Source organism: Zootoca vivipara, chromosome 14, assembly GCF_963506605.1.
Source record: "Zootoca vivipara chromosome 14, rZooViv1.1, whole genome shotgun sequence".
NCBI lineage: Eukaryota > Metazoa > Chordata > Lepidosauria > Squamata > Lacertidae > Zootoca > Zootoca vivipara.
In genome coordinates, this window is record NC_083289.1 from 12,905,747 (window position 1) to 12,920,879 (window position 15,133).

General features: G+C 45.8%; 1 long non-coding RNA gene across 1 annotated transcript in view; it reads left to right on the forward strand.

Moving 5' to 3' along the window:
• The first annotated feature begins 6,701 nt into the window (after positions 1-6,701).
• LOC132593168 (uncharacterized) overlaps positions 6,702-15,133 on the forward strand; it is a 149,708-nt gene continuing 141,276 nt past the window's right edge. The window contains exon 1 of the long non-coding RNA XR_009558535.1: positions 6,702-6,917. This is a non-coding gene — a long non-coding RNA (uncharacterized LOC132593168). The remainder of the gene's footprint in view (positions 6,918-15,133) is intronic.

Sequence of the window (15,133 nt, forward strand, 5' to 3'; positions counted from 1 at the left end):
AGGGGGGAGGTCAAACCCAGCTTAAAATGGACCCCTTTGTTCCCCAATACCCATGGGTCTCACTGGTGGCAGAGGTGGGCTTGTGGGTGGAGGGAAAATGAAGGGACAGAGTTTATGTTGTATACTTTGTATGTGTTTTCTTTTTCTAAAAATTAATAAAAATTATTTTAAAAAAAGGAACAGTTTCTTTTAGCCATCAAATGCCTGGGTAAGCAGGATTGCTTTTTAGAGTCCTCCTGGAAGCCAATAATGAGAGGGAGGCAAGACACCTCTCCAGGGAGGGAATCTCACAAATGGAGAACCACCATGTGAAGACCCCATCATGGGCCAATTCCACCTAGCCAGGCCCCATTGTTGGCATCACCACCACAAAGGTTTCACCTGTCACTGGTTGGGTCCAATATAGTTGATATTGAGGAAGGGGCTCTTTTAGGTACTTGCGGTCCCAAGCAGTTCAGGCCTTTATAAGCTAGTACAAACACCTACTTGTGAGGAATCAGCTCAAGTGCCAAAGCACCAAAGTACTCTTCAACTGAATTTGCATCCTAAGGAAATGCAGGGAGGTGATGCAGAGAGGAAGCAAGGACTAGTTCCTTGTAATATGTGCATTTCTTGCAACATCTCTCTCTCTCTTTACGATGTTCAGAAGTGAGTGCCACTGTAATGCAGCCAAAACAGCACTGTCCACACACACAAAAAGGTATCACCAGGCTCAGGAAAACACCAGGGTTTGTAGAAGTGCAAAATAAATTGATAACACCCCATAATGTGTGCACACACACAGTCCCAAAACTGATTGAGCATACACAATCTGGTTAGGAGGGTCAAATGGAAAACCAGGAGGGACGGAGGGGGGGGAGGAATACTGTATCCTGCACAGGAGTACTCCATGGTGCAACATTTTGTTTCAGATCTGTTCACATGAACTCCAGTTTTGAAAAGGGGTTCCAAAGCAGAGCTATAACCACAAGCCCCGTGTTACATGTCTGCAGAGAGGTAACGCTTAAAATAATCTTTTTCATTTGGCAATCTCCTTTCTGAATCAAAGCATGATCCACAGTCGGCATTGTACAAGGACTGGATTGCAAGGTCCTGGGAATGAGAGCTACACAGCAAAAAAAAGAGGGGGTGAGTTCTGCAGGACCAGAGACAGCTCCCAGTAGGAGCAGCTTCTTCTGCAAGAAAGACATTTACCAGAACCCAAGGTTGCCTTCCAGCCCAGCGAAAGCCCTCCAATAGGAGGTGGAGCAGAGCTGGTAAGAGTTGCCCAGAGGAGAGTTTTGAGAACCAAGGTACATGACATGTATAGTGTACAGAAGGCTTTTGGGGAACACACAGCCATAAGACAGCTATAGCCTACCTCCACTGACAGAAGCAGTATGCTTCTGAACACCAGTTGCTGGGAATCACAAGAGGAGAGAGGGCTGCTGCACTCATGGCCCGCTTGCAGACTTTCCATATTGCCACTGTGAGAACAGGATGAAGGGACAAAATGATGGACATTTGCCTGATCCAGAAGGGCTCTTCTTATAACCTTAAGAAAAGGCCTGGCGGATCAAACCTAGGGCCAGTCTCAGCCAGCATCATGTTTCCAATAGCAGACGCATTTTCACTGGGGGTTGCAGCATGGCTGGAAAGAGTTAAAAGCCCTCTAACAGGGGAACTCATCCTGATCACACACCTGCATTTGGCACATTTTAAAAGAGAAAACAGCTCTATGCAATACCCAGTTACACATTTAACGTGTAGTTTGGCAGTCGGTGCTAGGGGAGTGAAACAGAGTCTTTTTGCTACATATGAAAATTACAATTGAGTCAGGCATTGGACCAGAGTTTCGGGCTGGCATCTGGAAGGCTAGGGGCTTGGGGATCTGGATCAGCTGTGAATTCCTTCGGTTACTTTCAGTGAGCTATCAGTTCTTAGTCTCTCCCCCCACCCCAATCTGTGAATTCAGAATGATTACAGCCAACCCCACATGGCTGTTGCGAGAATGAATAGAACATTATGTTATATATCTATATATCTCCCCAAATACATTTTGGATCTAAGCCAGCATAATCCAACAGACTTAAATGGGATATAGCTTGCTGTGCACAGATACTGGGGAGGAAGCACCAGTGAGCACTGTGGGACTTGCTGCCTAATAAGCCTGATAAGATTGGGTTGAGGGTGGTTTAAATCCAAGCACTCTGCTTGAACGGTTTTGGAGATCAGGCCCCTGGGCTGCTCAGCTGTTAAACAACCCAAAATACAATTGTCAGTGTTTACTTCTTTATCAGTGGAGGCATTTTGTCATGTGCTTGACTCTGGCAAAGCAAATGTGTGAAACATTAGCACTTGCAGTTTCTCATGGCAGAAAATGTACCAGCCAGTGGCCTTGGTCCTAAAACATTTCGGTTTAACAACACACCCCACCAATGCTGATGGCCCTTCAATTAAGACAGCCACCCCAGGCAAAGCTGCCCACACCTTGAGATCTCCCATCAGGTGCCCTTCTCTGGGTATCACTCAACCACATTATCTGAAGTCAATCAAGTAGCAACCAATATTTTTTCTAAGGCAATTACTGAGCACAATCCATATACAGTAGAACCTCGGTTTTTGAATGTAATCCTTTCCGGAAGACTGTTCAACTTCCAAAACATTTGAAAACCGAAAATCAAAGGGCTGCCTGCAATTTCAATGGGGGGGAGGGAGGAGAAACGCGCCTTGGAAGCCATGCGAGTTCCGAAAAACGTTCGAAAACCAGAACACTTCCGGGTTTTTGGTGTTTGGGAGCCGAAATGTTCCAAAACAGAGATGTTTGGGAACCGAGGTTTGACTGTAGCACTTTAGGTACCAAGTTTAGAATTTTTAATGACCTGGATTCTAATCAACAGTAATTGCTGAGTTTTTAGCTGCTTGCCTTTCTTCCAAGGAGCTCGAGGCAGCATGCATAATTTTTTTTTTCATTGTAACAACCTGATGGGGAAGGTTGGGTTGAGAGTTCATGATGGGCTCAATGAGCTTTAGGACTGATGGGATTAGAATAGGGGCCAGCTCAGTAATAGCCTGACACAGATCTCTATACACCAGAGTGTCACAACCAGTCAAGCCTTTCAGAAATTCAACAACTGTGGCTTTCCACCATTGCGCTCCCTCTCTCTCTCTCTCTCTCTCTCTCTCTCTCTCTCTCTCTCTCTCCCTCTCTCTCTCTCTCTCTCACACACACACACACACACAATATTTAGAGATATGGGTGTTGCTTTTATTCCCACATCCCAGACTGGTATTCTTTTATTATGCATTTTAATTGTGGTTGTTGATATGTGAATGCAACTGGTTTTTATACTTGCAAACTGCTTAGAAGGTTATTCTGGCAGCAAGTGGCATCTAAATAAATAAGGGCTGTGGTTCAGTGGTTAGGACATCTGCCTTGCATGCAGAAGGCCCAGATTCAATCCTTGGCATCTCCAGGCAGGGCTGGGATAGTCTCCTGCCTGGGACCCTGGAGAGCCTCTGCCAGTTAGTGTGCTGAGGTAGAGGGACCAATGGTCTGATTCAGTATAAACTGGTTTCTTGTGTCCCTAAATAAAAAATGTGGTTATTCCTCAGGGCCCTTATTCCTCAGATTGAGACAGGGTGGGGGAGAATCATTTCACGTGCTCTTGAAATACCATCTCTACTTTGCTGGGTTAGTTTTGAACGTGTCTAAGAAACAGACTTTGGAACTTTGTGCTATGAATCTTAGCCCTCTCCTTGGACTTTTGTCCTTTCTACAAACCTGGAAAATACAATACCTCTCTTCTCCCCCCCCCCTCCTCCCCTGCTTCCTCCATCCACAAATGCTGCTTTCAATCCAGATCTTATCATCTACTGCTTCTGAACCCACATGTGGATTTTCTGGCAGTGCGTACTACAAAGCAGCTGTAACCCAGCAGCCTTGAGTCCCAATTGCCTTTGTACTTTGCAATAAAGTAATACATTTTACACACCAAAACACAAATCCAGCTGGAATCTGTCATTCTTCCCCCACCCCACATTTGCCCATGAGAACAAGGAAGGGGGTGGGGAGAAAGGGGAAGCCTCCCAAGTTTAAACTGAACAGGAAGCTTAGCACAGCACAGAGCAAAGCGAGCAAAACAATTCATTTTTAAAGAGGAAAATCTCTGCTTGATACCTTTCCCCCACAGCTAAGGCAAACCACTTCTTTATTGATTGCTGAAGAGCATTTGCAGTGTCAGCTGGGGATGGGAACTGGGGAAAAGGGGGGGGGGAGGGAGGGTTGCTTGGAGTCAAGAGACTGTTGAATATCCCGAGATGGGAGGAGGCAGTAAGTCAATGCACCCTCATTATGGATGGTGTCCCTAAGCCTCAGATGAATAAAAAAGCAGAGTGAATTGGATTGCATTACAGGGAGGGCAAAAGAGACACGGGAGGACTGGAAAAGACAAAGGAAGGGGAGGAGGCTCAGGGGAACTGCAAGGATTTGAAGAAGCAAAAAAACCCTTCCACACACCCTCATATATGAGGAGAGGAGGGCAAGGAAAGCAAACAATAGGTGAGATTAAACTCTGGGGGGCACAGGAAGGAGGAAGGAGCGATTGAAGGGATCTTAGGGCATGTGGTGCTTCTCAGAAGAACATCTGGAGGACAAAGGCTTCTAAAAGATTAGAAAAGAAATTAAAGGTAAAGAGAGAACAAGGAGATAAAGGTTCCCCATGGATCTAAGGGGAAGATAGTGCAGTTCAATAGGAAATAGATGCCAGTCTGATATGAAGACAAGGTAAGCCACACTATGGCATGCCAAGGCTGAATTTGCAGGCTCCTGAAGAGGAACTTGTGGGCTTCTCTGGGGGAGGGCTGTGGCTCAGTGGCAGAGCTTCTGCCTTGGATGCAGAAGGTCCCAGGTTCAATCCCTGCATCTCCAGTGGTCTGAAGACTTCTGATAATCATCATCATTAGGCATACGGACTGCATATATTAATCTAGACATTTAAATTAGGAATGATAGCATCTTCTTATTGACAATGCCAGCTAGCAATGCCTTTATCTCTCCAACCATTTCTCTTTGTTATGTTTGCAAATAAAAAATCTTAATGAAATAATGGGCAGCATCAAGCTCCATTTAGCTCAGATGCATCCATTTCTGTTGAGAGTCTGAATACTGTACTTGTTGCAAAACACAAGATGATTTAACAGCCTGGAAGGCCCATCTAGAACCCAGAAGTACAATTTTGAAAGAAGATGACAGCCCATGGATTTTTCATCAGGCTCGATTTACACTTGTGTTGTTCATGCAAAAATCCTTATGTTTTGAATGAGTCAGGTTCTCTGAAGTCCACAGGTTTTAAGATTGCAATCTGCTTAGACACACCTTTTCTATTTTGGAGGGGGGTCCATTTAAACACCAATGGGACTTACTTCTGAGTAGGCATGAGCAGCATTGCATTGTGAGCCCATGGATTTCCAAAGGCTTGATTGTCTCTTCTTCAGGGCTGGCCCAAGACATTTTGGCACCTGAGGTGAACCACAAAATGGCATCCCCGCTTCCCGCAAGGGTGAAGATCTGAAGAGTGAAGGGTGAAGAGTGAAGATTTACATTGGTAACAAGGACAGAATAAAGATCTACATTGGGACCTGCAGTGAAGCCCCTGTGGATCCTGCTGCCTGAAGCAGTGTCTCACCTTGCCTCATAGGTGGGCTGCTCCTGCTGCTCTCCTTTTCTGCCTGTAGGCACTCCTAACTTTGCCTCCATCACTTTGCCTCCTAACTTTGCCTCCATCAGCCCCAGCCAGCATAGCCAATGGCTGACGATGGTGGCAGACATAGGAATGAATCATGGTTCACTGGCATCAGCCTGGGAGGCACAAATTAAGTCTCTTCACTTTGAAGGGACTTGGCTTGGGTTAGAGCTTCTGTTTTGCACACAGAAGCTCCCAGGTGGGAGAGATTCCTGCCTGAAACCCTGGAGAGCCACTGCCAGTCTACACAGACCTCCTAGATGGACCCCTGGACAGCTCATGGTGCTGATGACACCAAGGTTGCAGGTTCGATCCCCATATGGGACAGCTGCATATTCCTGCATTGCAGGGGGTTGGATTAGATCTGTGGTTTCCAAAGTGGGGCACATGCCCCACAGGGAGGGGGCAATTTGATTTTTAAGGGGGGCAATTTGGAAGCTTTTAGGTTTCCTCCACAGGAATAGGAGTTCACTTTTTTAACAATAAGAATTATATGGGGGGGATCAGGATTTTAGAGCTGCTTAGGTGGGGCATGGCAAAGGAGGAGGAGGAGGAGGAGGAGGAGGTGGTGGTGGTTGGGGACCACTGGATTGGTGCTCCTCAGGGTCCCTTCCAACCTTACAATTCTAGAGTTACGTTTTGTGACCAATGCTCAGGATAAGGCAGCAGGCTGCCTTCCGGTATCTGGAGGGCCACGCGTCCCCCGCAGCTGCAACAAGAGGACTTCAAATCGCCCCTCACTGTGTATGTTCTTGCATGTCTCTCTCTCGCACGTTTCGCAGCCGGATCCGAATCAAGTCCACCGGAGTCCAGAGCTTGAGGCGCGCGCCTAACTCGGGCAACCTTAGGAGCGCGCGGGCGGGCAGGCGAGGGAGAGCGCATGCGGGGTAGGGGTCTCCTGCCCGCGCGCCCGCTCGCCTGCCTCCCTCCTCGCCGGGAGCCGCGAGGCAGCCGCGAATGGCTGTGGGAGGGCCGAGGAGGCGGGCTCGGCTGAAGTGAAACCGCGAGGGGAGTTTGGCGCGGGCGGAGAGCCTCTTCGTCGCCAGCGGAGACAGACCTCGCCGGGCGGTCGGGGAAAAGCCCAACGACGCCGGGGAACAGAGAGAGAGAGAGCGAGGCCGGTTGCCCGTCGCGGCTGCCGCTGCTTTTCTTCCCTCGCTGCCGTCGGGGCTTCGAGGCGGACCTGGCCAGCCGGTGAGGCAGCGCTGTGGGTGTGGCCGGCGGGGGGGACCACGAAAGGCGGGGTTGGCTTGGCACCCACCTGGGTCTATTCTTACGTGGGAATGCTCGCTAGAAGCGTTTGAACGCGGGCGGGCGGGGAGGGGAGTCTTCTCTAAACGCAACGCAGCCGCCCGCACGAAAAGGGCCAAAGTGTCTCCACGCCGGACTCGGGCTGGGCGGCGCCTCCATATCGAGGCGAACACGCCCGGGTCTACTCGGAAGTAAGTCCAATGGGACTGCCTCCCGCCGCGTAAGCTTCGGTCCCATTTGCCGCAAAACTGAACCCACGCGCGATTTTAATAAGACGACACCACCGCCACCCCATCCCTCGGCTCTTTCCTCGGCGCGACCCTCTTCCCCCGCCCTATTTCTTTTCTCCTTTGTGATTGTTTCGCTCTCTCTTTTCGCAGTCGCGTTATTCTTGCCCTTCCAGAAGCTGTTGGGAGACGTTTTGTCTTCTTTCCAGACTTCACCAGCCATGATTTGTGCATCTTGCGTGGAGAGGGGTGGGGGGGTAGCTGTGGCTTCTTAACCTTCCCTTCCTCTCCGCTGCATCTGGAAACTATAGGACGCTGCATATAGAACACGTTGCATAGTATATACCAGAATATCTGCTAGTAATTGACTTGCAGTGGGGAAACTTCCAGCTTATTTTTAAGTGGGGAGGCAAGAAAAAGAAGTGTCTCCCCTTGTGGGGGGCGAGGTGTTTTTTCCCCTTGTGTGTTTCCCCCCCACATCGTATTATAGCATCTCTAATTACAAAACCTCCACCCTCTTTAATGCTGTATATTGCTGCCTTCCATGTCTCTGCACTGTTCTCAGCCAGGCAGTTCGTTCCAATAAATCTTCTGTGCTTTCTGCCTCCTTTCTTGCAATTCTTTTAAGGATGTTTCCACTTTCCAATTACTCTCCCAGCTGGGTACTCGGCAGCTGTATGGTTGATAGGCTGAAGAACTCTTATTCTCCCTTCTTCATGCAAAGCTCCCCCCCCACCTCCTCTGGTGGTTTTTCACTTCTCACATTCCCCATCCCTTCCAAGAACCCTGGAGATGAGCTGTTTAAGGTCTCTTCTCTCCCCTGGCTGCCCCCATCCCCCAAAGCTTAAAGGGAGAAAAGCTCTTATGGTAGTTCAGACATAATCAATACTGCCTTTGCATCACATGTTCAACCATTCCAAATAGGGTGTGACTGAGAACACCCATTGGACAGTGTTCCCTTGCTGTTAACCCACAATTCTATTGCCTCTGTTACTTTGCCTTTGTATTCAGCCGAACATGGTATTGGACCAAAATATTGCGGAAATGATTACGCAACCCAGCTCAGCCAGCATGTCTGCAAGAAGTGACAGTGTCTGTGACTGCCATAGGACTTCAAATCCAACCAAACTGCCCTTCTGGGACATATATATATATATTGAGTTTGACAGTTGTGGATGGAGTTGCTAAGCTCGCTGGTCTACTGAGGCGGAGAGTTCCTAAGCCGGCCTTCCTCCCTAGAGAGATATAGTACATCAGAACATGTCTGTTGAACGTCCCAGCTTGATTTCAAAGGGGAAATTTAGCTTGTTTGTGTGTGTGCGTGCGTGCGCAAGCTGCAAGTGAGCTGTTAACTTTATAAGGAGAATGGGGGTGGGGGAGAACACCGCTGGAGGTTGCCCTTAACATGGGAAATAAATACGTTACAATTTGCAGATGCGTGATTTTGTTCACCTTAAAGAGTAAAGACCCAAGCGATTTATGTTGGCAGAAGCCTTTTTGTAGGGTTGGTGAAGTAGATTCTAGTACCTGAATGCTGATGCCATAATGAATGTGTTTAGTCTTTTGGATGTTCACCATACCTTTTGAAGTATTTCACAGGAGTTAAAGCTTCTTTTATTTTATTTTTTCAAAGCTTGCATATATGCACACTTTGATTCTTTTGCGGTGACTGTTCTGTAAAACCTCCCCTACTATCGTCCTCTGATTTCTTAACTGTCCAAGCTGAGTACCGCTTAAAACTGGTTTGAAATCGTATGCATTTGGGTGGTTTCCATTTTCACTGCCATTCTTACTTTAAAATCACAGCGTTTGGTTGACTTGCTATTGATCTTTTTTCGGTGTCTGTCTGGGCCCTGCATTCACACTGCTTGAATGTAACGATAACATGGATTCTTTTTCAAGTGGATTTTGATTAGGAGAGAAACTGGGACATAAATGCATATGACTACCCAGCCTGAATGACCTTTTGACTTCCGAATTTCCAGCTTGAAATGCAAAATGGACTTTTCTAGCTTTTATTTCTGTTTGCTGTCTCTCTCTTGCTTTTTAAAATAGGAAAATTCAGTCAGCAAGTTCTGTACGTCTTTCGAGAATGTGGTGTAGCTGCACCTGATCAAAATGTTTAGACTTGTCAACTAACAGTGCTTAGTACTTGTGTTATAAACTACGTTTTAAAGAAAGTATTCATTTTACTTTAATCCAGTCATTGCAGATATTTCCATATTTATGTATATGTTAGGTTGCTGCAATCCTTTTCCCTTGGAGAAATCCCCATTGAATTTAATAGAGATTATCCCCCCCCCCCCGGTCGATTCCACTGTAAAAACTGCAGTTCATTGCATACTGATAAGGATATCTTTACAATGGGACTCAGTGAGTTGTACTTTGGTGTAGATGAGTTTGGGATTGCATTGCACAGAAAGACATGTAGAGGCTTATAAAATGATGGGTCTTGTTGGGAAATCTAGATAAAGAGATGTTCCGCCCCTCTCTCATAATACTAGAATGCTGAGTGGTTGTCCAAATTGATTGGCAGTAGATCTGGGCAGATGAAAGTCATTTGTAATGGGTTTATAAATGATGTGATGGCAGCTAGCTTAGGCAGCTGTGAAAGGTGGTTGGCCCAACTTATGAAAGAGGCTAGGGGAGCATTTCCCTGCATACTGACCTGGGAGTGAGCACCACTGAATGAATGCATTGAACAGGTCAGTGGTAGTAACCTCCACTGGGATAGTCTGTGGAAGCTTACACCCAAGTTGAATGCGTTCGACTAGTCTTGTGAAAATGAAGAAATTCTGTATATCAGTAGACTGAACTGGAAGAAATTTGGCCCTAGGAGTCTTCATAAGAGAGATGTTTCCAGATGAAGAACTGTGAGAGGAGAGAGACTTTGCCAGCCATCAGGCAATGGCTTTTTCCACCTGTCCTTCCCCCGCCCTCCTGCCCTAGGAGCCTTTCCCAGACCATGACTTTGAGAACAGCAGAAGCAGTTGTGAAGAGAGAAGTGGAGTTCAGGGATATTTTTTAAAAATGATTTTTATAAATTGTGCCCCCCCCCCCGTTTCTCAATTTGATCCTTTTAGATGGTTTTGCATGCTTTGTGGTATTTTATGCATTGTGACTGGTTGTTATTTTTATTGATTATTGTTTAGTAATTCTTTTTTTTGTAATTGTTAAGTGTATACTGTTTATTGTTTGCTGATATTTTATTTTACTGTTTATTCTAATGGATTGTTGAATATCGCTTTCTTTGATACAAGTTGTTTATTTAAAAGTTATTTTTTTTATTAAGATTTACTGTATTGGATCAGATTGTTATTAGGTGTGAGCTTTTTGCTGTCTATTTTGTTGTTTGTAAACTGCCTTTTGTATAGTAATATAGAAAGGCGGGATACAAATTAAAAGTGAAATGAAATGAAAATATTGTTTGCTGTTTCGCTGCAGCAGACAGAAGTCGAGCACACTGTGACTCTGACCTCATCTGCACTTTCCATTGCAAGCAGTCGTATACCACTTTAAACAACCATGGCTCCCCCTCGACACCTGACAAAGAATTCTGGGAACTGTAGGTTGTTAACGGTGCCAAGAGTTCTTCAGAGACCCCCATTCCCACCACAGAGTTACAGTTCCCAAAGTGTTTTAACAACCAATCCTTCTTTTTAAGAAGCTCCAGGAATGGTAGCTCTGTGAGGCTAAAAGGGGTGTCCCAACAACTCTCTCAGCACCTTAAATAATGACAGCTCCCAGGATTCTTTGGGGAAAGCCGGGAATGTTTGAAGTGGCATGGTACTGCTTTAAGTGTATAGTGCGGAAAGCAGCCTTAATTGCATAGGATCACATCTTTATCAACAGGTTCTTCAGAGGCTATCTGGAACCTCTGTGGAGAACCTTTCCGCGTCCAATGGCTGCACTCACTGCTGGGCAAGCTTTTGGAGCCACATGCCAGTAGAGAGCAGGGCCAGAGGCAGAAGCAGGTGGAGTGATAAATAGAAACATAAATAGAATGCAATATGCTGGTCTGATCCAGTAGGACTCTACTTTCATGTTCTATCAAGGCACTCGTGGATATATATATATATATATATATATATATATATATATATATAGTACCTGCTTGGCTTTAGAAACATTGCAGAATTGAATGTTCTTACACCATCCATAGCTGTGCACTTCAGGTTTCTGAAGCACTTTTGCTATCATTGCACCCTGCAATTTCAGCCAATATTGTTCCCTTCAGACTACAGGATGGGGGAAAGTGTCTGAACCTGAGAGAATAGTGACTGGCATAAGGGCCACCTAGTGATTTCACGGCTGAAGAGATATTTGAACTCTGCTCCCAGATATTTCCAGGATATTCTATGCATGTTTCCTCAGAAATAAGCTGTTCCGTGCCTGTGGAGCTTGCTCCCTACTACGTGTATTTAGGATTTCTGTCTTAACTCTGACAATGTTCTCATGTTGAAAGTAGGAAAAGTGCCTTTGCTGAAACAGTTACTGGATTTGTGCTTCTGTTTGAAGAGAGGAACCATTGTTGACTTTCATTATCTAGCAGCCATGGGGAGATTGACAGGTTACAAATTGCCAATCCATAAAGAATTTGGGCAGGAGATAGTTTTATTACTTATTAAATTATATACACAAAAGTGTTCATTTTTTGGCCATTATGTTGTCTGCTCCCAATTGAACTCACTGAGATAATTAGCAGATCCCAGGCAATCACATTTTCTGCTATTCATATGGTCAATTGACACTTAAAAACAAACAAACCATTGCACAATTCAAGCAGGTAAGCCTGTGAATATTCTCTTCTTCCTGCTTTTCCTGGGACATAGTATGAAAGACAGCCTGCTTTTGTGGATAGCAAGGAAGTTGTTGATTTCACCCTGGGCATAGCTGCCAAGTTTTCCCTTTTCTCGCGAGGAAGCCTATTCAGCATGAGGGAATTTCCCTTAAAAAAAGGGAGAACTTGGCAGCTATGACCCTGGGCCAATGTGGGAGGCCATGATTCAAACCCCACTCAGCCATGAAGCTCACTGGGAGATCTTGAGGAATCCATAGTCTCACAGCCTAACCTAATTTGTTGGGTTCTTGTGAGGATGGAAAGTGGAAAAGAATGTATGCCTCCATAAGTACCTCACTATATTTTTATTGTAATAATAATAATGATAAAAACACTCCTGGTTCCTCTACCCAACCATTCTATCCTTGCATCAACCTGCAAGGTGGGCAAGGCTAAGAAAGTGCATCAGGGTTCAAAATGCTTCACAGTGTAGACCTATATATGTCTATTTTGAACTAAGCCATTGGGTTCATTGAGGATTTGTTGTTGGTGTTTAGTGGTGTCCAACTCTTCATGAGCCCATGGACCAGAGAATGCCAGGCACTCCTGTCTTCCACTGCCTCCCGCAGTTTGGTCAAACCCATGTAGGTAGCTTCGATAATTCACTGTCCAACCATCTCGTCCTCTATCGTCCCCTTCTCCTTGTGCCCTCAATATTTCCCAACATCAGGGTCTTTTCCAGGGAGTCTTCTCTTCTCATGAGGTGGCCATTGAGGCTTACTCCCTGGTAAATAGGTAATACTTGAACCACTACAGTCTGTGAGAATTTCCTAAGCTGCTTCTTTCTTGGTGAATAGCCTGGTTATCATACCTGGAACTAAAAATAAAGCAGATTCTGTCTCTTATATCTTAATAGCAGAGGCTGGAATCCCTGGTCAAACTTTACTTGGCTGTTTGCTTATTCTTTATGTCCCACCTTTGCTCCAAGAAGTTCAAGGATGCTTCTCCCCATCCCCATTTTATCCTCACAGGAACCCTGTGAGGGAGATTAGGCTGAGGGACCGTGACTGGCCCAACATAAGCTGGTCAGCTTGTATACTTGTATGGTGTCAGAGCCATAACTGGAGAGACTGCTGTGCCCTTGGAAGCCCTTGGCATGAACTGTATCTCTGCCTCCCCCCCCCAATCATTTTACCACAATAGCCACATTGCAAACTAATACATTTTACACGACCTACAGTAATTACTTGGAAGCATTCAGAGTGAGGGTGAGGAAGGGCGAAAAAAATGCACAAATTGTGCAAAATGCGCAAATTTTACAAACGTGCAAAAGGGACGGGAATATTTTCTTGTGCTTGATCTTGCTGCGACGGTGGCGACTCGGTGATTCACCCATGTACATCACACACTCCATAGTCTCCAGCAGTCTGCCTTCATAGCACCTTGGCATTTCTCCCACCGCTCAGCTCCCAGCTCTTGTCTAAACTCACGACCTTACACAGATCACTGGAGGCAGATTTCTGGGGTGCTTTGTTTTGTAAACAAAACAAAACTCCTCTGCCACTGTGTATAGTGCTTTGCTGAGTCCTTGCCCTAAAGAGTTTACAACCTGAAATTCAGCACAAAGGAAACAACGGCGGGAAATATTGGGAGAGATCAGATAGGGAAGCAATATATGCTTGTTTCTGTTCCTGCCTGGACTGATGGAATCACCCAGTGACTTTGGCCTCATCTGCACCATACATTTAAAGCACTGTTATATCACTTAATGGTTATGGCTTTGTCAAAAGTGTCCTGGGAACTATAATTGGTTAAGGAAGCTGAGAGTTGTTAGCAGACCCCTCACATAGCTACAGTTGCCAGCCCCCTTGACAAACTAGTTACCAAGATTCTTGGGAGGGAAACCATGACTGTTATACTATTTTCAGAGTGCTGTAAAAGTATATTTGTGGAGGTGATCTGAGCCTACAGTAGACTGAAGAGAAGGTTAAGGGGTGATATGATAGCCATGTTCAAATATATAAAAGGATGTCATATAGAGGAGGGAGAAAGGTTGTTTTCTGCTGCTCCAGAGAAGCGGACACGGAGCAATGGATTCAAACTACAAGAAAGAAGATTCCACCTAAACATTAGAAAGAACTTCCTGACAGTAAGAGCTGTTCGGCAGTGGAATTTGCTACCAAGGAGTGTGGTGGAGTCTCCTTCTTTGGAGGTATTTAAGCAGAGGCTTGACAGGCATATGTCAAGAATGCTTTGATGGTGTTTCCTGCTCGGCAGGGGGTTGGACTGGGTGGCCCTTGTGGTCTCTTCCAACTCTATGATTCTATGAAGGAACTAAGGTCTGGTGCTAACTAGCGGTGGAGCAAGCCGATCGGGCGCCTGGGGCGGTGTGCATGCCCTGCACCCAGGGGTGGGGCAGGGTGCTCTGCGGGGCCTCAGAGGAGTCTGCCTGCCTCCTCCCACTCAACCACCCTACAGCTGAGGAGGAGGCGGTGGGCGGACCATTTGGGGCACCGCGGAGCCTGCGGATGCCCAAGCCCCCACATCACTCCCAGGAGAGACGCGTGGCTCGGGTGCGCTGCAGGCCCTGCGGTGAGTGCTGCCCACCATTTTGTCACCCCCCGCAGTGGTGACACCCAGGGCACCCCACCCCCTTCCTCCGCCCCTGGTGCTAATTTTTCATTGAAATGTTGGGTTTTGAGAAGGGGTGTGAGGAAAGTAAGAGACGTGATGTTCCACAGGTGTTTTGGGAAGCAGCCCCAAACACACAGGGCAAGAGACTTTTGGGTGACTGAGGATGATTCATTGATTATTTAATTTCTTTACTGCTTAGTATATTAAAAAAAAATAACTCTTGAGTGGCATACAAAAAACTGAAGCAACAGCAGACAACTTTTAAAAATACACAGTTGCATATAAAAAATGTTTCATTGAGACGTAATTGCTAGTATATATAAATCAATATAAATTCATTTTCCTTCTGACACACCCTCCCTCTCAGCCTATGGGCAAAACATTTTATTTATTATTTATTTATTTAAATTGGTATACCACCCTTCATCTGTAGATCTCGGGAAGGTTCACAATATAACATGACAATATAAAAAAACACAAAAGACATAATAAAAATAAGTACAAAAAACAAATCACTA